The sequence below is a fragment of the Macaca mulatta genome, chromosome 1 (assembly GCF_049350105.2).
Source record: "Macaca mulatta isolate MMU2019108-1 chromosome 1, T2T-MMU8v2.0, whole genome shotgun sequence".
Taxonomy (NCBI): domain Eukaryota; kingdom Metazoa; phylum Chordata; class Mammalia; order Primates; family Cercopithecidae; genus Macaca; species Macaca mulatta.
Window position 1 is genome coordinate 155810550 of NC_133406.1, and position 25774 is coordinate 155836323.

Here is a 25774-nt window from a genome sequence, read left to right on the forward strand (position 1 = left end):
TAGATCAAGGACGATTTCCAGAGACTGTCAGTATCTAGGAGGCTGTACCCTGGCCACAGTAAAGCAGTTTTAATATCGAGTCATTTTCATTAAGTCTTCATGAGAAAATGAAGTGTGCTTCAGCTCCCAGAACCTCAGAGCTGGGAAACAGCAACTCCTTAGAGCAGGGGTTGGCAAAGTTTTTCTGTAAAGGAGCACATAGTTGACATTTTAGGCTTTGTGGGTGGAGGCAAAATTGAGCAACTATTCTCACTGAAAGGCTTTTTTAAATTTTACAATTTCAGTTTCAAATGTAAAAACTATTCTTAGCTCTCAGGCTGTACAAAATTTGCGGCGGTCTGGATTTGACCGGCAGTTGGACATCCAAAGTCCCTCTGCAGTGTTCTCATAGGTAGCTGTCTGTACTTAGCTTACATTCCTCTAAGCCACAGAAAGCTCACCACCTCCCAAGGTCACTAAATCTGCTTTAAAGGAGGCTAAAATGGCTAGAAAACACTTTTTTATATTGAATTAGAATTTGCCTACTGCATCTTATAACTGAAGAATTACTTTAAGAACTGATTTAAATCATTTTAAGAACTGATTCAAATTACTAGAAATAGTTATTGATGGAAAACATTCTCTATTCCCTATTATCCTGCCTAGCAGCCATGTTGTAAAGTTGTCTTCGTGCGTTGCAGTCATTATGAAAATAAATTATTGTGCTGTGCTGTAATGCAAAGAAGCCCTCGAGACCATTGGGGTTTACAAAGCTATTTGCCTTTGTACTAAATGTCTCCACACTGCAATGCTCCAGGAATTCTTTTCTTTCCTTCCTACCTTCCTTCCCTCCCTCCCTCCCTCCCTCCCTGCCTCCCTCCCTCCCTCCCTCCCTCCTTTCTTTCTTTCTTTCTTTCTTTCTTTCTTTCTTTCTTTCTTTCTTTCTTTCTTTCTTTCTTTCTTTCTTTCTTTCTTTCTTTCTCCCTCTCTCTCTCTCTTTCTTTCTTTCTTTCTTTCTTTCTTTCTTTCTTTCTTTCTTTCTTTCTCTTTCTTTCTTTCTCTTCCTTCCTTCCTGTCTTTTCTTTCTTTCTCTCTCTTTCTTTTCCTTCCTTCCTTCCCTCCCTCCCTCCCTCCCTTCCTTCCTTCCTTCCTTCCTTCCTTCCTTCCTTCCTTCATTCCTTCCTTCCTTCCTTTTCATTTTTCTACCTGATTACTTATTACAGGGATGTTATCGTGTCTCTTCTTGTTGTCTGTGTGCCTACTGAAACAGTTACTGAAACTCCTCCGAATTAAATGTTTCTAATCTTCCCTGGGCTAAAAGTAGTTCTCCACAGGAAAAGATCCCAGGAGCCCTGGGGCCTTTGGTATTTGACTTGAGAACTTTCATCAATACAGTATTTAAACCACCTGGAGGCTCCTGCTCGCTCTCTCTCTCTCTTTCTCTCTCTCTCTCTCTCTCTTTTTCTCACCCCCTCAATACTAGATAGGCTTTTGAGGAAATGTGAAAGTTTTCTAAAAGTCATTATTACCATCTGTGAAGTTTGCTGACTATAAATTCCTCGAGGACAAGTGACTTTCTTTCTGAACTTCACAGCCTTAGATCCTAGTCCAGTGCTTCACGTACAGTAGAAGTTCAATAAATGGTTCTGAAAGACAGAAGGAATAAGAGGTTTGAGGGTCGTGCTAGGTTGATTTGTCTCAGCATATCTCAATTTTTAGTGAAGGTTTATTGTGTTTGTTTTATTAACACTAACCTTAGGGCTATTAAATAATATCGCTTAGAAACCAAAAGAAATTAACCCTCAGGGGTATAATTTGATATAAATAGAGGTAGGCAATTTCCAGTATGCACTCTATTTCTATAGACCCAACATGTGCTCTCGTGAAACCTGGATCTGTGGGGTTTATGTAAATGTGAACAGGCTGCACCGGGCTCACAGATTGGCTGTGTAGAAGTGGTCTCTGTTTGTTGTTCAGATGTTGGGAGGTAACAGTGAGCTTTAACTAATTACACCTCAAATCACCCCCAGGAGGTAGGTAATGATTATAGATGTACTTGGCTGAAGTAACTCAGAATGTCTTAATAATCACTTAATAGAATCTTATCATGAGAAGCAAATTGCATTAAATGGGCAAATGAAGTTGACTGTGAGAAGCAGAGTTAGGAAATAAAATGCTATGGGGGGTTTTATATGGGAAAAATCCAATTAACACCTTTTTAAAAGAGTTGGCCTCATGGCTTTTTTCATATCTCTCACAGTGCCTATCACAGGGTTATGCCCTGAATAAAGACTTTCTCAATGGATGCTAAAGAAATTATAGGTAAAAATGAAGGGTGTGAAAAGATACATTGTAGGGGGAGGAAGTGGGAGGTGCACCTGGAAGCCAACATTACAATTCTACTTAGAAGCAAATGGCAAAATAATTTCATTGTGAAGCTACTGTGCAAGCTTTGCAACGATGATCCATTTCTTTCTTATTCTTGAGCAAAATGGCCATCATCGTGTAATAAACACAAAATGCCAACCAGATAGATTGCACATATACACATGAATGTGCTCTCGACTTACCCAAATTTGGGAAACCCTGGGGCTGAAAGAGCCAAGCCCAGGTGTTAAGGCAGCAAGATGACAAGAAGCTTGGCCAAAAGAGTTTGCGGGTAGAAGACACACTAGGAATTTTGTGTCCCATCCAAAGATAAGGAGACATCATGGAAGCTGCTGGAGACTTGTGACACTGGGTGGGGTAAAGGAATGGGTGGATTTTCCTCGGGTGAAATGATTTTGGGAGCTTGGGGTCACTGTCAAAGCTGTGTTTTTCCAGAAAACCGAAGAGCGGCAAGAACATGAAGAAAATCCAGACTGTCCATTCGTGATGCACAGATCCAACAGGCAGGGCCCAGGGGATAGGGTGTAGGGAGGTCAGTGGAAGGTGCTGGGGAGTGGGAGGACCTCAGATTCTGGGACGGGCCAAAGCAGCACTGACCAAAAAGTCGTGTGCCTGAGACTCAAACTGGACCAAAGTCGAAAGAACAGTCAAGACTGCACTCTAGAAACAGCACGAGATAATTACATCGTTAAGTGGAATTTTATGCCTAAATTGAATACATGTACGTGTACAGATGTATATGTACACATATATATTTATAAATGTGTATGTGTATCTCACACATACACACACAAAACTTTCACTTTCACACTTTCACAGTTCCCTGTCATATGACCTTTTTTCTTACATAAGGGACATGCATCAGATAAAACAGCGAACACATATTTACTATTTTTTAAAAATAGGATGAGCGGGGTGGGGAGTGGAGTGGAAGCACATGCCGCTGGCAGAATGGGCACCGGGGCTTCTGTCTTCGCTGGGAGAAATTGCCTCCATTTTTATATGAAGAACCAGATGGACCCTAAAGCAAATAATAATGTTTAGGAGAGTGCTGGGATCTATTTTTTCTTGCAATGTAAAGATATTTTGCCCTAGCTTTCCTCCTGGGTTAGCTCTATAAATATTAGGAGCCTTTCTGCAACCATTGTTTGTCTGCACTTCCTTTACTTAACACCTCCATTTGCTGCCATTTGCCTACCGCAGCGATGGTGTCGGGCATTGGCGGCGTCACTAAATCACCCTCATTTCCCCGGCCCTGAGACTGAAGCAGGCCCTGGCCATTATCGCCTAATGGCGTGTTCTGCTGCTGCGGCTCTTCTCAAACCCGCGATGGACAGGCCTCGGGATGCATTTTAGCGTCATTGTAATTGAGCGCGGAACGCTCTGGCTTTTTTAGACCTGTTTTCCGGTCTTGTAAGGGTGACTGACGTGAGAAAGCAAGCAGGTGCGATGGGCAGTGGGGGGTCACCTTTTCACACCGAGGACAGCAGCAGCAGAAAACGATTCGCTGGGGGACCCAGGAAATGAGAAGCTAGGGCAGGCTTTTGAGCATCACCTAAAGACTTGAGTTGTCAAATGCAGCGCCCCCGCCAACGCTGATTCAGTCCACAGCGGCTCTGCAGTACTAACCTAATGGGTTTCCAAAACCTCCTCAGGGGTGCTCAGATGTGAGTCACCGACTTCCAGAATGCATGCTGTCTCTCAGTGGCACAGATTCCTGCTGGTCCCCTGGGGAATTTTAATAACATGTCATTTAACAAATTAGAAGGTGAAGCAAATTAAATACAGTAAATCAAAGTAAAGCTTGAAAAACAACGTAGAAGCAAGCAGGCCTTTTCAAAGCAGGCAGATTTGAAAAATGTAAGGTTTCCAAATGGTTAGCCAAAAAAGGGAAAAGTTACCATAGCAACTCCTAAAGTCTGCCTAGCTAGTGGCCACATGTTTTCAAGTGTCCTGCTCTATAGTGGGAGATATTTGAGGGCAGTTTCTAGATTTTTTTTTTAATTAAGGAAATGAATAAACAAGCTTAGTGGATTAGTATCGCCCTTAAAATTCAAGAATCAGCCTGAGATTTCTGACAAGGAACAGCTGCTGTGGGTAATGCAGACTGACCACTTGGTGTCGCTGTTGTTCCGCTGCTGGGTTCTGCAGCTCTGTCCCTCGCTGGTGAGATGTCCTCCCTTTCAAGCAGATGCTTTCTGTGAGCCGCCCTAACATGCATTTATTCAAAATGTATTTATAGTGTCTGCCACGTGCCAGAAACCATGCGAGTCTCTGGGGATAGGCTGGTGAACAGTTTGTGGAGTTCACAGTCTAGCAAGAGAGACAACCAAACAAATGAAGTAATTACACGTTGTGATTAGGTCTATGAAAGAAAAGATCAGACTCCTAGGATGGAGACTAAGGTGGCAACAGCTTTTTTGCAAAGTCGTCAGGGAAGACCTTTATGACGATTTATTAGGCTGAGACCTGAAGAATAAGAAGGGCCGTGGACCTGGAAGGGATACGTGAAGAGTGTACCAAGAAGAGAGACAGGGAAGCCCACCAGGGCTGCTGCACAGTGAGGGAAGAGGCTGTGGCCAGGGATGAGCAGGTAGGGACCGCGTCATGCAGAAACCTTTAGGCCAGGGTCACGCTTCTGTTAAGATGTTATTCCTGGCCAAAGGAAGGGTCTTGAAGATGATTCTATTATTATTATTTATTTAAATAATTTCCTTTTCACACCGTATTGTGATTCCCACTGTGTCACCTGTTGCTTTAGACCTATGTGAACACTTAGAAAATGCATATTCAATATTATAACAATTTAATTTTTTAACACAGCTATTGTTTTCCTAATACAAACTATAGGATACAAAGCTTAACAAAATCTTTGCTGGTGGGGCAGAGCTTAAGAAGTCTGAGAGGCCGGGCTCGCTGGCTCACACCTGTAATCCCAGCACTTTGGGAGGCCAAGGCGGGTGGATCATGAGGTCAGGAGTTCAAGACCAGCCTGGCCAGCATGATGAAACCCCATCGCCTCTACTAAAAATACAAAAATTAGCCAGGCGTGTTGGCGGGCACCTGTAATCCCAGCTACTCGGGAGGCTGAGGCAGAGAGTTACTTGAACCTGGGAGTCAGAGGTTGCAGTGAGCCGAGATCACGCCACTGTGCTCCAGCCTGGGCAACAGGGCAAGACTCTGTCTTAAAAAAAAAAAAAAAAAAAGAAAAATCTGAGAGGAGCAGACAAAAAGCATACGATGAGAGAGCACTGGACTGTGACATGAGTTGGGAGACACAGGTCACAGCCCCCCTTACAGTGCTTCTCACACTGTGGTCATTACCCCCTCACTTGTCTTCTGCCTCACTAGACTTGGGATCTAGAGGCAGGGACTGCCCTACCCACCTTAGTAACCACCACGATTAGCATAGGAACACAGTAGGTTCTCAATAAGTGCTGGATGGGAGGATGGATGCATGGGAAAAGGGGCAGGCACAGGGTAAGAGGTGGCTTATGCTGGTAATCCCAGCACTTTGGGAGGCTGAGGTGGGAGGGTCACTTGAGGCCAGGAGTTTGAGACCAGCCTGGGCAACATAGACTCTTCTCGAAAAAAAGAAGAAGGAGGGAGAAGGAGAAGGGTAAGAAGAAGGTAAGATATGTGGAAATACCAATGCTGATAAGTGAGCCTCCTGCAGAATCCTAGTGACAGCATCTCAAAGACAAATCATTCTCAAGTTCCGAGAACAGGTGGCCCTTCATATCCATGGGCTCCACATCCATGAATTTAATCAACCTCGGGTCAAAAAATATTTTTAAGAATGAAATAAAAACTATACAACAATAAAAAATAATACAAATAAAAAACCCATACAGTATAACCACTATTGATATAGCCTTTACATTATATGTGGTATACAGTAATCTAGAGATGATTTAAAGTATATGGAAGGATATGCACAGGTTAGATGCAAATATGACACCATTTTATTTTGTTTTTATATATTTAGGGGTTATAAATGCCATTTTGTTACATGAATACGTTGTGTAGTGCTGAAGTCTGGGTTTTTAGCGACATTGTACCCATTAAGTAAATCCTCATCCTTCATGTACTCCCACCCTCCCACCCCTCTAAGTCTTCAATATCTAATATTCCCCTCTCTGTATCCACGTGCACACATTATTTTACTGACCATTTTATATAAGGGACTTGAGCATCTGAGGATTTGGGTGTCTGCAAGGTGGTGATGGGGAGGAGGGTGGTTCCTGGAACCAATTCTCCATTGATACAGAGGGATAATGTAATAAGACAAAGCGTTTCTCTAGCCTCTTTGTGTATGTCCTAAATGTTGATTGAGCACCTCATATGTGCAAGGCATGTGCTAGACACAGGGATACAAAAATGAGTAGGACATCCTCACAGTCCTGATGCTACTAACAGGCAATAAAGGAAAAAAGCTGAAAGCATAGTTTAGAAAGTGTTATGTACTCAAGGTAAGTAATAAATTATATGCTCTAGGGGTTAAGAAGAAAGAGGACTTTCAACTGTAAGGGTCAAGGAAAGTAGACCCTTACAGGACCCATCAAGGAAAGTGATGGTGACATTTGCATTTTCTCTCGAAGGATGGGAGATTTCCTCCTGGATGACAGAGCTCTATGAGCCTCCCCTCCAAGCTAAGAGAGGTGGCTTGTTCCTGAACACCACGCTAAAGGAGAAGGGATTCAAAGCCATCTCCCATCCCTTCTCCTCATTTTGTGAGCCGCCATAGTGCATCCAGACAGCCCTGCATCCCAGATCAGGAGCTGCAGGCCACCCCTGATGAGCACATTCTGGGTGTGAATTTGACCACAACATTCCCAAACCTTCCAAGCAGTCTTTGTGGCTTCCTGTTAGAGTCTTTAGTTTAGGGTCACTCTTTTTTTTTTTTTTTTTTGAGCGGAGTTTCACTCTGTCTCCCAGGCTGGAGTGCAGTGGCGCGATCTCGGGTCACTGCAAGCTCCGCCTCCCGGGTTCACACCATTCTCCTGCCTCAGCCTCCCGAGTAGCTGGGACTACAGGCGCCTGCAACCACACGCCCGGCTAATTTTTTGTATTTTTAGTAGAGACGGGGTTTCACCGTGTTAGCCAGGATGGTCTCCATCTCCTGACCTTGTGATCTGCCCGCCTGGGCCTCCCAAAGTGCTGGGATTACAGGCGTGAGCCACCGTGCCCGGCCACTCTTCATTTTTCTACTGCAGTGTTTTTCCAACTACAGATCACAGTCCATTAGTGGGTCAGGTAATCAATATAGTGAATGTGACCAGCATTTTTGAAAAATGGACTAGAAGAGAATGGAAACAATTAAGATGCATTGCATAGTAAGGGAAAGCTTTTATAGGTTAAGCATTATGTGTGCAATAGTGGCAGCCCTGCTGGGTGATCCTTCTCTGAGAGGCTTCAGAGGACAAGCTTCCTTGCCAGAGTATTGGTGCCATACTCCCATGGCAATTCCGAGCTTTGATAGAATTGAAGAGAAAGCTCTTAATTTAAACTTGGATATCCTCTAAGGTCCATGAATATGATTCCGTGGAATACATTTTTGTGCTAAACATAAACATTTTTTCAAAGCAGATGTCTTTTTTGGAGTGGCACTAACACATTCTCTATTCTCCATCCCATTATGCGTGTGCGCACACGTCCTCCCACGACTGGCCAAAGGAAGTTTGTGTCAACACTCTGAATAATGTGTCTCATCAGACAGGAAAATACAAGTCAAAGTGCCACGGAATGTTTGTGCCAGGGAGTCACCCAGAGCCTCACAAAGCTGTGGAGCCTTTTAAAGTCCCTCCAGGTCATTTTGTTAGGGTTGTTTGCAAATATGTACTTCTGCCACTAACAGATTTTAGTTTGATTCAATAAACCACTGTTTTCTACTTCCCTAGTGTCTCATAGAAGCCTTTACATTATTGATGGAATGTAAGGCATGCCTCACATTTTCACTTCTAAAGGTAGATTGTGAAACCGTGGAAGCATGATTAAATTTGATAGAACCGAGTAATGCCCAGTTGTCATTTGTTGATTAATTCTTTCATTCAATAAACATTTACAAGCACCCAGTAAGTGCAAAGAATGTTGGTAGCTGCTGGGGATGCAATGATAGACAAGCATAGTCTCTGCTGTCAGTAAGTTCAAATTGCACTGAGCATTCAGCAAGTCATTGTGACATTTTTGCTTTTGGGGATGGAATTATGGAGAATAATACATTTGGGGAAAAAGGAATGAACCTCAACCCTTTCTAAACAAATGAAGACATTTTAATGATTGTATCACAGCAGCAGTGCAGGTGATCTGTGGCTGTTATAAGGTCGTTACCCTCCTTTACACAAGATCCAAACCAATCTCAAGAATTAAGCAAAAGCACACATATGCTGTCTGAACATGTTAGGAGAACTTGGAATGCAGGTGAGGCTCAGGCAAGCGTATGCAGAAATGGCTTCAAGTCCCTCTTCTCCCTATAGTTCTCATGTTGTTCACACAAATCCAGGCAACCTGCGGCCAGTAAGATTCTAAAGGGAAGGAGTCAACATTCATCTTGATGCTTTCAGTATCAGCTGTCATAAAGTGGCAACTAACAAGTTGGTAAGTGCATTCAGGTTAACAATCACTCACTTCTTCACATTTTCACATTTCTTAGAAATTTTGCTGATTCCGGCCAGGTGCGATGGCTCCCACCTGTAATCCCAGCACTTTGAGAGGCTGAAGCAGGCGGATTACGAAGTCAGGAGGTCAAGATCATTCTGGCTAACATGGCAAAACCCTGTCTCTACTAAAAAATACAAAAAAAAAAAAAAAAAAAAATTAGCCAGGCGTGGTGGTGGGCGTCTGTAGTCCCAGCTACTCGGGAGGCTGAGGCAGAAGAACGGTGTGAACCCGGGTGGCGGAGCTTGCAGTGAACTGAGATCGCGCCACTGCACTCCAGCCTGGGGACAGAGCAAGACTCCATCTCAAAAAAAAGAAAGAAATTTTGCTGATTCCAGATATACCAGTGATAATTTTCTAATGTTATAGTTCCTGTTTGACAGCCTTCCCTGGAGAAGGGGAGAGTGTGAACTCATGTAGCTAGAGGGAGTCGCCCACAAGGATGTGGTCATGTCCAGGGCTTGAGGGCTGGGAAGATCCATAGATGCCAGCCTGTGTCAACCTATCTTGAAGACTGTGACCCCATCATCAACCAAGGCTTCCTCTGTTCCAAGACCCCTGAATCTTTCTGTGGAAGATTCAAAGAACAGTTTATTTTAAACACTGGGATCTTAGCAAATGCTGGCATCACTGAGCTTGGTCATAAAAAAAAATCTCTGATCCAACTGCTCATTGTCCCCAGAGTTCTCAGGAGCAGAGCCGACCTGGAGATGACCCACTCTGGTGTCACTGCCTTAAGTCTCTGTCGGGATCAGTCCAGATGCGTATCCATGGGGTGTATTAGAAGCCCACTGTTCCCAGAAGATAAGGCGACCTGACACCATACTGCATTGAACCAATAGGATAGGAAAGGTGATTGTGAGAGGTGACGAAGTCTGCGTTCTCCTGCCTCATGTAAGTAAAGACTTGCTTGTCTGTAATGAGGAGGATTGCCAATGTAAATATTCCAGAGTGAAACTACAGATTACCAAGTAGAGCCGATCTGCCTGACAACAGCCTTATCCATGACTGTGACCAACTCACAAAATTTCCATTACACTTATGGAAAGTATAATGTCCAACTTTACTCTCAGCAAAGTCCAAACATTTTTGTTACAAAATTTAAGCTGATGAAAACCTGGATTTTGCAGTGTGTGGTGGGAGTTAACATGTGGGTGTTCACTTTAACTCTTCTTTGAAATTCAGCCTTTAAAATCTATCATTGGAATTTAAGATGTTAATATGTTATCAAAGGACCGAGTGGCTCTGGGAAAGGGTAGGGCGAGGGCAGCACTGAGATTTCAGACATTGGTGGTAGTTAGGGCACTTCCCGAAGGCTTGCTTAGCTTTTACCACCGGGTGTGAAAAGACAGGTGTTTTCTGTATAAGCGCTGTGAGCACACTCTCATCTTCTTCTCTCCTCTTCACGTTGTCAGCACTGTATAGACAGAGGATCTGCAGCCTTTGTTTCAGAGGCCGTAGTCAAGGGTCCTTCCCCATAGGTCCGGGTGCCTACAGATAGCAGCTACTGACGGTATCAGTGCTCCCTAGAGCAGGCTGCAGGGGGCGACAGGGGGTACCACCTACCTGAATCGGACTCACTAGAGTTGCACATCAGACCAGCAGATTCCAGATTCCACTTCAGACTTGCTGACTGGAATCTGGAGAAAGGGGCAGTTCAAGGGCGGGGCCAGCGGGTGCCTGCCTTCTGGTGCCTAATGTTCACCCGCAGTGATTCTTATTCCAAAAGACATTTCAACAACATTGCCTGGTGCGAACAGCAACCCTGAGTGCACATCTGAATCATTTGGGGAACTTTGAAAACACCTCTCACAGACCAATTCCTGGGGCTGGGCATGGTGGCTGATGCCTGTAATCCCAGAACTTTGGGAGGCTGAGGCTGGTGAATCACCTGAGGTCAGGAGTTCGAAACCAGCCTAGCCAACATGATGAAACTCCATCTCTACTAAAAATACAAAAATTAGCTGGGCGTGGTGGTGGGCATGGAGGCTGAGGCAGGGGAATCGCTTGAAACCAGGAGGTGGAGGTTGCAGTGAGCTGAGATCACGCCATTGTACTCTGGCATGAGTGACAGGAATGAGACTCCATCCCAAAAAAAAAATTTCCTTTAGTCACATTTGAATATAATAGCTCTCCTCCAGGTGATTCTAATTTGCAGCCATGGCTGAGAACTAAGCGACTCATTAAAACAAACTTAATAACAGTTTTCCAGGTCCCTTAGTGAATAAGTCTGTGTGGCATCTTAAGGTCTTGTGCTAGGACCTCTCCTGTGCCCTGAGGCAGGACCTACGCTCCTTTTGGATGTTAAGTGAAGCCAAACCAGGGATTATAGGATATAACCATAAGATTCCTTTGTCTCACTTCTTACTTGGTCTGGCTAGGACTTTCCCAGCTCCTGTGGGCTTTCTTACATGTGAGGAGAGGAAACTTGACAAGACTCTTAACTTCATATGCCTGTAGAGCGAGGGCACCAGTGAGCATTAAGGACCTGGGAAGATGTGTAAACTCAGCCTAGATAATGATATTGGGATACAGAATTTACTTTTTTTTAGAGAGAGAGAGAAACAAGGTCTCGTGCTATCATCTAGGCTGGAGTTCCGTGGCACAGTTGTAGCTGGCTGCAGCCTTGACATCCTGGGCTCAAGCAGTCCTCCCACCTCAGCCTCCAGAGTAGCTGGGACCACAGGCGTGAACCACCATGGCCTGCTAATTTTTTTTTAATTTTTAATTTTTTTTGTAGAGATGAGGTCTCACTATGTAGCCCCGGCTGGTCTGACTCCTGGCCTCAAGCCATCTTCCCATCTCGGCCTCCCAAAGTGCTAGGATTACATGCGTGAACTATCTCTCCCTGCCCAGGATTTACTTTTAATTGACATAATTTTTTTCTTCTGCCTTTCCTGCCTGGAGTAAAGTAGAAATAAATGGTTTTCATATAAGGAAAAGAAAAACAATTTGATCTTAAAAGAAAGTAACCGGCCGGGCGCCCTGGCTCATGCCTGTAATCCCAGCACTTTGGGAGGCGGAGGCGGGACGATCACGAGGTCAGGAGATCGAGACCATCCTGGCTAACACGGTGAAACCCCGTCTCTACTAAAAAATACAAAAAATTAGCCAGGCATGGTGGCAGGCGCCTGTAGTCCCAGCTACTCGGGAGGCTGAGGCAGGAGAATAGCGTGAACCCGGGAGGCGGAGCTTGCAGTGAGCTGAGATCATGCCACTGCACTCCATCCTGGGGGACAGCGTGAGACTCCGCCTAAAAAAAAAAGTAATTAAGTATAAGTGATAAACATTAACTGTCAATCTCAAAGAGACTCATTTTTGGATTTATTACCTTTTTTCAATCATTACTTTTGATATTTGAAACCATTGTATTCTGATGATAAGAATTCATATCATCCAACATTGATTGGCTTACATGAGGTGCTTCTATAATACAATTCTTTCAATATCTCTATAGTTATTACCCAGCAGATATTTTTTAAGCACTGACCATATGCTAGATACTATGGACACTATGCCAGGATAAGAGTATAAAATGAGCAAGACAAACTCTCTAAGGAGGTGGGAGAGGTAGGTAAGTTTATAAGTAAATACAAAGCAAAATAATATTAACATTTATCATGAATAAATATTGGTTGCTATTGGAGTTGAAGGACTATGTATAAATTGCTGTCTGAATCAGCCATTTTGAACTGGGTTTTGAGGGATGAGTAGGAGTTTTCCAAGTGAACCAAACAGAGCACTCCAGGCAGAGAAAATGATACATGTAGAAAATGTAGATAAGCAAGTCACCATTAAAAAAAAAAAACTGTGTGAATTTGTTTTCTATTGCTGCTATAGAAAATTACCATAAATTTAATACCATAAAATAATACAAATTTATTATCTTACAGCTCTTGAGGTCAAAAGCCCAACATGAGCTAAAATCAGGGTATTGGCAGGGCTGCACTACTTTCTAGAAACTCTAGGGAAGAATATATTTCTTTGCCTTTTTCAGCTTCTAGAGACCACCACATCCTTGGCTCGTGGTCCCCTTCCTCCATTATCAAAATCAGCTATGAAGGTCAAATTCTTCTACATTCTGTCTCTCTAACCCTTCTCTCATGATGTTATCTCTCACTGATCACAACCAGAAATGGTTTTCTGCTTTTAATGACTCATGTGATTAGATTGGTACCACCTGAATAACCCAGGATAATCTCCCTTTCTCTGAGTCCATCACTCAATCACATCTGCAGTCTATTTTGCCATGTGAGGTAACATATTCTCTGGTTCCAGGGATTAGGACACAGACATCTTGGGGGCCCATTATTCTGCCTGCCATACTACGAGTCAGTCTGCTGAGTGATTTCTTTGTGCCAGCATGATTAGAAAGGACGAGTTGTAGCCAGATCATAAAAGGCCCTTAAATGTCAGATTAAAGAGTATTCAATTTATCATATAGGTGAACAGGAGCCACTGAAGGTTTTGAGCCTAGAGTTTTCTTTTTCGAACTGCCTTTGGCTATACTGGCTCCTCATAAGAATCAATAGGAGGTGCTTATTACTAAGACTGACATGAAGGCTTGGGGATTGTGATTTAGTAGGTTCAGGGTGAGCACATAGGAACTTGCTTATGATCAGTCAGCTAACAGACATACCACTAGAGAATACAGCAAGGCTGGAGGTAGAGAGACAAGTGAGAAAGCTTATGCCATCAGTCCAGGTGAGAATTAATGACAGCGTACACTAAGGTAGCAAATGGCCTATGGAGGGAAGGAAGTAGGTGGATTTCAGCCAAGACTTAGGCAAATTTGGCAGAACTGTTGGTGCTCTATTGGATGCAGCCCCATGTGATATAAAATGCATATGCTTTAGAACCAGAGAAATGTGGGTTTGCGTCCTGACCCCAACTGCCACCTACCTGCAGGTGAACCTTGAGGAAATAATATCTCTGAACCTCAGGCTCTTTGACTTATAACATGAGGATAATAGTACAAATTTTGCAGGATTTGTTAGGGTTTGCAATAATATATCTAAGACGCTTAGAATGTAATAGGTACTCAAAAAAGGGTTGCCACTATTATTCATTGTCATGGCGATGGATGTTACATAGATGTAAAGAATGATGGTAGGAGACAGGACAAGAAAGAAAAGAATGAGGCTGACTCCCCAAATTTTGCTGAATGGGTGGAAGGGCAATTTACCCAGGTACAAAATAGAGGAGGAAGAGCAAGCTGGGAATGAAAGGGGCTGAGTTTCGATTTTGAACAAGTCACATAGGAGGGTGGGATGGGGCTCGTGGGTTGAGTGTCCGGAAAGCAGTAACATATGCAGATTTGGAGTCAGGAAAAAAAAAGGATGGGTAACAGATATTACAGCTTTCCCATGAATCTGAATACTTTTAAGAGATGTCTTTGAACATGAGCCACAAAACTATAGAAATGAAAAGAACTACTAATTCATCAAAGCCCTTTTTACCGCTGAAATCACTTTGTGTATTGTAATGATGCACGAGTAATTATAGTGCTCCTGTTTAATTAATAATACCCTGACCATTGAAAGGTGTGCTTAGAGAACCACCAGGCCCTAAACATTCATTTCGAGCCCTCACAGAGCTTGTCAGTTTGTGGTTCTCCCAGTTTCCTGGAAGTGAGGTCAGGAGGAAGTTAATATATTGGGCTGTATGTGTTTCTTCTGGGATCATTGGCAGAAGCCTGAGTCCAGGTCTCTGCTTCCTGCTCTGTCATTTCATTCATTTTCTTGCTTTGTTAACCCAAGACTGGACCCTCCCTCGAAAGCATTCCCTGCATCTTGTAGTGTGTCCTCTTTGGGATCTGCTAATATGATTCTCCTTCATGCTAGAGCTCTAAAGTGTCAAGTTCCTTCCATCTATAGATCACTGGACTTGAGAAGGGGTCAGTGTAGTGTTTCTCATCAGTACCTGCTGGCCTCAGGATGAAGCACTGGTGCTCTTGGGTCCATTGGCTCTCCCAGGCATGTTGATTCATGGGACTTGTCCTTCCTATGTAGGCCCTTCCTTTCCTGCTCAAAGATTCCATAGTCCAGGAATTAATACCTGATCATCTAACAGATGGCCTGATTTATTCCCCCTTCCAGTCCCCCTGGCCCTCCACCAGAAGAGTCCAGGACTGGGAGTCAGGATTCCTAGGGAATAAGTCCCTGTCCTCTCACCTTATAGCTGGGTGAGCTGGAACAAGACACTGAACTTCTCTGTGCACCGAGTTGTGCTCATTTGTTGTTTTCATTTTATCTTAAATACAAAATACCTTATTCAAATGAAACCTGAAGTGGAAGCCCAGAACACGAAACAGGTAACAAGGCCGGGGTCCTGGGGAAGTGAGGATGAGAGTCCCAGGGCCTGTTCACTTGCCCTGACTCAGCCACATCTGCGGGGTCCATGGGAGAATGTGTTTCCTTGCTTTTTCCAGAGCTGGAGTTGGCCCCCTTTCTCCGTCTTCAAAGCCAGAATGTTGCATCTCTCTGTGCCTTTCTTCTGTGGTCACATCTCCCTCAAATGTTTTTTTGACCCCCTCTTTCACTTTTAAGGACCCTTATGATGACATCAGTCCCACTCAGGTAACCCAAGCTAATCTCCTCACTTCAACATCCTTAATTCAATCATGTCTGCAAAGTCATCTAACACAATCACAGATTTCAGGGCTTAGGACAACTTTGGGGGCCATTACTCTGTCTCCCCAGGCAGCCATAGGCATCCTTACAGAGAGCGCCCCTGGTCTTCCTTTCTGAAATTCTGTTTCTTATGTGACTCCACCCTTGAACCTTTCAGTGGCTTTCCATGGCTCAAAGATAGCGATTCAACTCATTCATCTCTCATGTAAGGCTCCCCACAGTCTGACTCAAACTGATCTTCCCGACTTTAAATTCCATTATGCCCGCCGCAGCAACCCTCTGGCCTAATGACTGTCCCTAAATCATACTTAGATTTTCCTGTCTTTGGACTCAGCTCTTCTCTCCCTGATTTACACCCTGTATTAGTTTTCCACTGCTGCTGTAACAAATTACCATAAACGTAGTGGCTTTTAAACACAGATTTATTAGTTACAGTTCTGGAGGTCAAAAGTCCAACGGGAGCCTCTCAGGGCTAAAATTTAGGTGTCACAGGGCTGGTTTCCCTTCTGCGGGGTCCATGGGAGAATCTGTTTCCTTGCCTTTTCTAGGGCTGAAGTTGGCCCCCCTTCCTCCATCCCCAAAGCCAGCAATGTTGCATCTCTCTGTGCCTTTCTTCTGAAGTCACATCTCCCTCAAATGCTTTTTTTCGGCTTCCCCTTCCACTTTCAGGGACCCTTATGATGACATGGGGCCCACCCAGGTAATCCAGGGTAATCTCTCCACTTCAAGAGCCTTAATTTAATCACACCTGTAAAGCCATCTAACATAATCACCGGTTCCAGGGCTTAGGACAAATTTGGGAGCTATCATTCTGTCTACCACACACTCCAATACCCATTCACCCAAGTCATGGGTATGAGTAGCAGACTTTACTGCAGGGCGGGGAAGATTTCGGGAAGGAGGGGTGCTTCTTTGCACCACACAGCTACTTCAAGCAGACTCTCAGACAGCAACCTTTTGGCCATTCCACCACTGAGGGTGGTTTCCTGGCCATTTCACCCTGTGTAGCATCCGAGCCTCTTTTTACTTCTCTTCTCTATCCTCCAACTCCTTCCGCCTTGGCCTCTCTACTTGCCTCTTCGTCTCATACCCCACAATTTTGCACAGAGAGTTCCTAATTCTTCTCAGTCTGTTATGCAGATTAATTAAGCTTACTGCAGTTCCTGTGTCTAAACTCAGCTCCCAGGAAAGAGCTCTGCTGCAAAGACTTTTCACGTAACAAGTACCATCCTCCTTAGAAAGTGATTATGGCTGTAAATCACAATGCTTTCCTTCATTGTCAAATGGCCACATGCAGACTTGCCCACGAACGTGGGGCCACTACCGAGTGGGTGCCACGTTTCTGCATTTGCTCTTTTTCAGACAAACATACCTCAGGAAAATGTTTCATGGATATAGCTGGCTGGAGCAAGAGGATGGAAATTTAAGTTCATGCTTTCACTTCTCATAATCTTAAAGAAGAGACTGATGCTCACATGAGTGATGGGTCTAGATACAAATGTGGAATTTGAAAAGATCAGTAAAAAGTTCTATATTGCATCACTTCACAGTGGTCAAGTACTCACCCTCACCAAAAAATGTAGAACTTTGAAGTTGGGGACCACATTTTGTTCATGTCTCCAACACCCTAGCATGGTATCTATACTAAACAGATTCTTAATTCATTTTGATTGATAAAATTAATAAATACAGTGTAGGCCAGGCATGATGGCTCACACCTATAATCCCAGCACTTTGGGAGCCTGAGGGGGGAGAATCACTTGAGACCAGGAGTTCAAGAGTTCAAGACCAGCCTGGGCAACAAAGTAAGATCCCGTTTCCACAAAAAATCAAAAGATTAGCAGGTTGCGCTATTGCACACCTGTGGTCCCAGCTATGTGGGAGGCTGAGGCAGGAGGATCACTTGAGCCCAGGAGGTTGAGACTGCAGTGAGTCACTATGACACCACTGCATTCCAGCCTGAGTGACAGAGTGAGACTTCGTCTAAAAAAAAAAATACAGTGTAAAAATCAATTATTTATAAATATAGATACATATACGTTTTCCCCTTCACAAGTGTAGCCTTCTTTTTCTAACTCAGAAGAGAGACTGCTTTCTTCTTGCATTCTAGCACATTCAAAGGTGGACTGTGTTTCTTGCTGTCAGGTAAGGCTTTGTATTAAGGGGGTGAGTAATATAATGGACAATGCCCTCCCTGGGGGATATTGGACTGGAACATTGGTGTAGTGGAGGAAGTGTTTTAAAGCCACAAATTAGTATTAACATCTGCACAAAACAAGCTTTCAAACTGTGAGCCAACAGGATTTACAGCAGACTATTCATTCTGTTTCTGAGTTAGAGAGATGCTTATTCCCAATAGTGAATCACACATAGACATGAGCTACAAAAAGCAGCAATCTGCAACCCTCAAAGAAACACAGAGGAGACAACTGAAAGTTAATTCTCACTTTTGTAATTAAATATAACATTTTGCATTTTATTTCATATAGTTGCCAAATAGAATCTTCTTCCCACATACAGTTTTTAAGCAAAATTTGAAGCTTTTCCTTCTATAGTGGGTCCCAGCAGGAGAGGCTTTCGGTGGGAATGTGAGTTCTATGCCTCTTACAGTAAGATATGTAGTGATTCTGAGAGCAGGAAAGCAGTAACTGTGTGAATGACAAAAGCTTTCATTTCTGAGCTAGCTTAGCTAACTCTTCATTATTTGTGCTGATAGAGAAGGGTGAAACACGGGTAAATTTCCCAACTTTACAAATTAGTCTCATACTGCTATAGACTGAGTATTTATGTTGCCCAGATTCACATGCTGCACCCTAATCCCCAGTGCACTGGCATTAGGACATGGCACCTTTGGGAAGTGATGTTGGGCACATGATCTGCTTCTGCCAATCCTATTGTCCCAGGGCCTTAGGTTCCTGCAGCTCCACTCTGCGTAGCCCCTTGAGAATTCTAACAGCAGGAAGACTTTTTGTCTCATCCACTCCCAGTCCTATCAGTGTCAGTGCAAGAACTCCAGCAGAGGGGTCTGGTGGTTTTAGTTCTGGTCTTAACCTCTGATTTTCATGCCATACACTCTAAGTCAGAATCTGAAATATCCCCCCGGCCCCGGACTTCATCGGTGACTTCACCATGCACCTCCTCTTCATAACACCTCAGCTCCAAGATGAAGCTGAGTCTCTGAACAGGAACATTCCAGCAGCAAGATATATCTGAATTTATAAACCAGTCTGTGCACTGAAACATCCTGCTGCTTCTCTGGTAGAACCATGATGAATTCCTATGACAACTGAGTATGCGTGGGAGGTTCATCTGTGTTGTCATGCAAAGCTGTTCGTTTTCACTCTTGTTTAGTGTTCCATGTTGTGAACATACTACAGTTCATTCATTCTTCAGGTGATAGTACATTTGAATTGTTTCAATCTGGAGCTCTTAAAAATAATGCTGCTCTGAGAATTTGTGCACCTGCCATTTGGCTTACCATGTCAAATACCTGTGGCATGTCCTGGAGTGGAGTAGATGGCTCATAAGGCATCGGTATATTAAGCTTTCGTAGATGCATATGTCAGAGGGTTTTCTAAAGTGATTTTTTTCACTGATTTAAAAACTATTAGGAGCAATGTATGAGCGCTTCTGTGCCCTCAACCAACATTCGGAATTGGTAGGCTTAAATTTTTGCTAATCTGATGAGTGAGGTTTTTCACTGGGGTTTTAATTTTTACTCCCTTGAATTAAACTCTTTCAAGTGCTCATTGACCATTGGGACTTCTCTTATGTGCAGTGACCATTCGAGGTATTTTTTGCCATTTTTAAATTAATTTGATTGAATTCTTCATGTATTTTATGTACCAGTCCTTTGTGTTGCAAATATTTTCTCCCATTTTGTGGCTTCCTTTTTCATTCTTTAAGGTGACTTTTAATGAATACAATCTTTTAATTTTAATGTAGTCTAGTTCAGTGCTTCTCAAACTATCTTCAATAAACACTTGTTTTTTATTTTTTTGTTTTAAGAATTTCAGTCACTGACTGATATGTATGTAAAATACAATAAAAATTAAAATAAAAATTAAATTTAAAATGTCTTTCCTCCTTTAAACATGAATATATCTTAAACATATTTTAACATATTATCTTAAACATATATCTTAAACATATTTTAACATATTAAAAATAAATATATTTAAAAAATATATTAAATACATTTTAATATATTAAGAGTAGATTTTAATATATTAAAAATAAAAAATTAAAATAAAATATAATTTAAAATATATTTTAATGTATTAAAATATTATGGTTAAGAAAGCCATAAAATATTATAATAAATAATAAAGAGACTAAAATTTTATATATGAGAGGAATGAGTATGTATTTAAAAGAAGAAGAAAGAGAAATAAGGGATATAAATGTTCCAAAACCAAGTGAGTGGTTTCAAGCTCCCTCATAATTCCCTTTGTAATTTCTTTTGTCCATATTCTAACCTACAACCTAGGGGCACAGTGGACTATCATCAGCCAAGGCCAAGCCAGTCTACTGTGGCTCTCCAGCCTCCTGTGCTGCCCTGGCCCTTCTGCTGAGCTTCCCGCATCCACAATGGCTCTGCCATCAGTGGGCCTGGACCTTGCCATGTAGCATCACTCAAGCCTCCTCGCCACAGCACTCCTTTATTTGGGTTGAAAGTATTGTCCAACCTTGAATCCCATGAGAGTTCTCAGCAGATTTTGGTTGTGTGACGATTTCAGCCTTAAGCAGGATAGTGTGATTAGTGATTGTAAACATACATCCTCCTGGGAGAAAGGAAGAGGTGGAGCAAGGATGTTTTACGGCCTCAGAGAAGCCTGCCTTTATACCTTCCACCTCTTTCTTGATGGGCTTCTGGTGAGAGAGTGTGTTTCTTAGACAGTTGTAAAGATAAAAGGAAAGCATAGAGGCAATTATTGTCAAAATTAAGCCTGTCCTCTCTATTGCCTCCACCCCCTAAACACGATTTAAGCACTGGCCTGGAGAACTGAAATGCACGCAGTCATTTCCCATAACCAGGACAAATCACTACTAGATGAACAACATTATTTGAATTGTAAAGTAAAGTTCCAGAGTGAACATGAGAAGCTATTTCTTCACGGCCCACGCAAAGAAACGAAGGCCCAGAAGGTTTCAATCATGTCATTCCATCAACAGTAACTTTTAATAACTTTTTATTGTGAAATAAAACAAAAACACAGAAGACCACATAAAATAACTATATAGGTTAGTGAAGTATTATCAGCCAAACACCCTTGTAATCACCACCCAGATGTAGGGAAAAGAACTTTGTCAACCACTCTAGAAATCCCTCCACGTGCTGTGACTTAAAAATAGTAAGAACTTCCTTCTTCTCCCATTGCAGTTATCATCATCACTAAAGGTCGCACTATCTTTGTTTTTGACTAGTGGGAACCTTTGCAAGTTGGCTCCGAGTCTTTCTGACATGGTCCTACAGGCTTTGACAGCTTTCTTGCCATCTGCAATCATGACATGTTTCAGGCTCATTTTGGACATTTCCTGCTCCATACCTGAAAATCCAGTTCTACAAAAACAAGAAGCCCTAGGTTTTTTTTAAATAGGTAATAATATTTCAAGATCACAATCTGGGCATTAGGGGTGTTCGTGGGTACTTCGGTAGTTCATTGTGCCTGAAACTTTTCAGTGTTTAGATACACACACACATTTGTTTCTTAAAAATAAAATACTTTAGTATTCATACTGATATTTTACATTCAAATATCAAGACTACAGATTTCAAACCTCCTTTCTTCCCTGGCAAGATATGTGGTTCTCAAACATGATAGAATTAGAAAATGCCATGCTTATTCATTTGCTTTATCCCACATTACATACACAGCAGCCTCAGAATGACAGTACTAACACTATCACTACTCATTATGATTACTGAAAACAGTTAAACTTTTTTTATATCTGTTATCCCTATTCTTCTTTCTTTCTTTATATTATATAAAGTTGTTCTGTATCTACACTATCAGAGAATACAGCCATGATATACGATGCTCTCTCCCTCTTAGCTCTCCTTTAGTCTTAATTCTACACCTTCAGTGCTCACCACAAGTCATGTGTTGATACTTCTCAGATCATTTAGGCTGTCTAACACACATCGAGTTAATTCCTCAGTAAGAGTTCAGGGGAACAGTATTCTGTGGGATTTTTGTATGTTCGTAACAGCTTGTGCCTTTTATACTGAAATTTGTTTTGCTGAATATTAAATTCTTGACTTACATGTCTTTCTTTTTTTACCTTAAATATGTTACTCAATTTTCTTATGGCATGAAATGTTGATATTGAAAGGTCTGAAAATAATCAAATTTCCTTTACTTTATAAGGCACTTCCTCTTTTTTGCTTGGATGTCCAAAGGATTTTTTCTTTTACTTTAAAACCCAGTAATTTTACTGGGGCATGCCATGCTGGTCATCTTGGATTGATATTCTCAGGTAAATGGTGTGCTTTTTCATTATATACTTTTAAATCATTTCTTATTTCAAGATTTTTTTTTCTTGAATTACAGTTTTTGTTAATTGTTCTCTTCTCTTGCATTGGTTCTCTTCTTCAGTGGCCCCCATTATATGTACAGACCTGTTTCTGCTTCTCATCAGTAGTATTTGTACTTTCCTTTATAGCTTTTGATTTTTAACATTTTTCTCTTTCTCACCTTCTGCTTCTTTTAAGACATTATTTATTGTGTTTATTTGCTGATGTCCTTCCTATAAACTTCATATCTAAAATATTTTTTTCTTGCATTCCTTGTATTGATTTCTTGAGTTCTGTCATCTCATTTCTGTGTTTTGCTAATTCTGATTTATCCTGTTCTCTCATGTCTTATATTATTTTCTTAATGTATTTTAGCTTGTTTTGAAATAACGGCTTTGATTTATTTTAAAGGCACTGTCTTTCTTGTCTGCTTTATTTACTGCAGGTGTAATTCTGTTACTTACTGTCTTTGTATTTATAATAACTTTGTATGGTGTTTGATCTTGATTCTTTTCTATTGCTCATTTTTATTTGAAATAAGTTAAAGAGAGCTTTTCTAACATCACAGAGATGCTTCTTCTGTTTGTGCGTTCATTTTTTCATGTAGAGTTTAGAAAACATGATGGATTGCTTCTTGAGATTTCTTAGCTCTGTTTCCTGCCACTGCTTTTATTTGTAGCTAACTTTCCTTTATCTGTGTTGTTCCTGTCTTGCTCCACTTTGATTCCACTCCCCACAATTTCTCCTCAGTATGAGTCCCTGTCCATTTACTCTGAGTAATCTGAGAAACCACTGAAGAGTTTTAAGCAAAGAAGTGATACAATCTAACTTATGCCTTAAAAGGATCACTCTGGCCTCCCTGTTGAGCAAAGAATGCAGGAGAGAAGACAGAAGGAAACAGGGAGATGGGTTAGGAAACAATTGTAGTATTGGTACTGATAGATCGTATACATGAGAGAACTGAGGCAGATGGTTAAATCACCTTCTCTAGCCACCCAACTGGTAAGTGATGGAGACAGCATTCAAATCTAGGCATTCAACTTCAGAATCTGGAGTAAATATCCACCATTTGAGGATGTTCAACACATTTTATTTATTTATTTATTTATTTATTTATTTTCAGAGACAAGGTCTTATTCTGTGGCACAGGTTGGAGTGCAGTGACACCACCATAGCTCACTGCAGCTTCCAACTCCTGGGCACAAGTGAGTCTCCTGCTTCGTGCTCCCTGGTAATTAGGTCTACAGACACATACCACCACACCCAGCTAATTTTTGTTTGTTTTTTGTAGAGATGGGGTCTCACTTTGTTGCCCAGACTGGTCTTGAACTCTTGGCTTCAAGTGATCCACCTCAGCCTCCCAAAGTGCTGGGATTACAGGCTGAACGCATTTTATACAGTCTCTCCACATTTCAAAATTTTACCACACTGGGATTCCAGCAGCAACATTTCCCAGAGTCCCTTGCAGCTAGAATGTGGAGATATGTAATGACTTTCACCAATCAGATGCATCCAGGTTTCAATAATAACACAGGAAGAAAAATGTTTTATTCATACATATTTTTAATTAATATATAATTCACATACTATAAAATTCACCAATTTAAAGTGTACCATGCAGTGGTTTTCAGTATACTTACAAAGTTGTGCAGCCATCACCATTATCTAATTCCAGAATACTTTATCACCCCAAAAAGAAACCCTATACCCCTACACTCTATACCTCATTCTCTCCTTCCTCCAGCCCCTGACCACACTAAGATGTTTTCTGTCTTCATGAATTTGCCTATTCTGGACATTTCATATAAATGAAATCATTCTATATGTGACCTTTTAGGTCTGGCTTATTTCACTTAGTATAACCTTTTTAAGTTTCACTCATGTTACCGTATGAATCAGTACTTCATTATTTCCTATGGCTGATAATATTCCATTTTATCATAAGACAATTTTTATATGTCAATGTGACTAGATTAGAGAGTGGCCAGATATTTCTGGGTATGTCTGTGGGGATTTTCCAAATGAGTTTAGCATTTGGGTCAGTGGACTCAGTAAAGGAGATGGCCCTCCCCAGTGTGAGTGGTCATCATCTAATCCCTTGAGGCCTGAATAGAACAAAAAGGTGGAGGAAGGAGGAATTTCCTCCCTTTTTCTGCCTTATTGCTTGAGCTGGGACATCTCATCTCAACTTCTCCTGCCCTTGGACTAAAAGATACATGACTGGCTCCCCTAGTTTTCAGGCCTTTGGACTTGGACTGAATTGTATGCCCAGCTTTCCTGGGCTCCAGCTTGCAGATGGCAGATCATGGGATCTTGCAACCTCCTTAATTGCATGAGTCAATTATTCTTCATAATAAGTCTGCATATGCATATACATTTTATGTCTATTGGTTCTGTTGTTCTGGAAAACCCTGGTTAATATATATGAGTAGAACACATTTTGCTTATCCATTCATCAGTTGACAGACATTTGGATTGTTTCCACCTTTTGGCTATTATGCTTAACACTACTATGAACACTCATGTACAAGTTTTTGTGTGAACACGTGCTTTTTATTCTCGTGGGTAAGTTAAATTTTAATTTCAGATAAACAATGAATAATATTTCATTCATAATATTAATAACAAGATGTACTTATTAGTATGTCTAAACTACTGCATAGGACAATTATATTTTAAACTATTTGTTGCTTATCTAAAATTCAATTTTAACTGGAAATTCTTTATTTTATCTGGCAACACTATCCAGGTGAGACTTGGATGTAAAAGGGAGAAATATGAGGCATTCTATCAAATATTTAAGGAAGAAATAATATTCACTTCACACAATCTTGTCCAGAAAATGCAGGAGGAAGGAACATTTCCCAACTCATTGTATAGAGTCAGCATCATCCAGGCAAAGACATTCCATAGACACCATGGACCAATATCCCTGATAAGGCCAGGTGTGGTGGCTCATACCTGTAATCCTAGCACTTTGGGAGGCCGAGGTGGGCTGATCACTTGAGTCCACCAGTTTCAGACTAGCCTGGCCAACATGGCAAAACCCTATCTGTACTAAAAATACAAAAATCATCCAGGTGTAGTAGTCCATGCCTGTACTCCCAGCTCCTTGGGAGGCTGAGGTGGGAGAATCTCTTGAACCCAGGAGGTGGAGGTTGCAGTGAGCTAAGATTGTGCCACTGCACTCCAGCCTGGGCCACAGAGTGAGACTCCATCAAAAAAAAAAAAAAATCCCTGATAAGTATAGATGAAAAAAATCCTCAACAAAAAATATTAGCAAATTGAATCTAGAAATGTATTAATGAGATAACAGATGATAACAACAGCCTAGATTCTTCAGGCTGAGCCTTGCTCCCAAAACCAGGGCAGCCCTAGAAGCATCCTCTGAAATTCAAGAGTCTCTAAGATGTACAATTTTAAAAGAAAAACAATTCTAGAGTCAAATTTTGCCCCTAGATTAAACTTTAGAGAGTAATATACATTTTGCTGCCTTGAAGAATATTTTTCTGCAGAATTGACCCACTTTAAGATACCCTATCATAAGCAGTGGTGTGAAAATCATGAATGTGCATATTTCAGTAGGAATATTATGATGTAT

General features: G+C 41.7%; 1 protein-coding gene across 2 annotated transcripts in view; it reads left to right on the top strand.

Annotated features, from left to right (window-relative positions):
• Positions 1-4662: 4662 nt before the first annotated feature.
• The window catches only part of SSX2IP (SSX family member 2 interacting protein), a 110423-nt gene continuing 89311 nt past the window's right edge, over positions 4663-25774 (top strand). Inside the window, exon 1 of one of the 2 annotated variants that reach the window (XM_077991488.1) lies at positions 4663-4960. The gene's annotated coding sequence lies outside the window, so the exon portion shown is untranslated. The remainder of the gene's footprint in view (positions 4961-25774) is intronic. The other variant, XM_028844117.2, reaches the window with a different exon arrangement.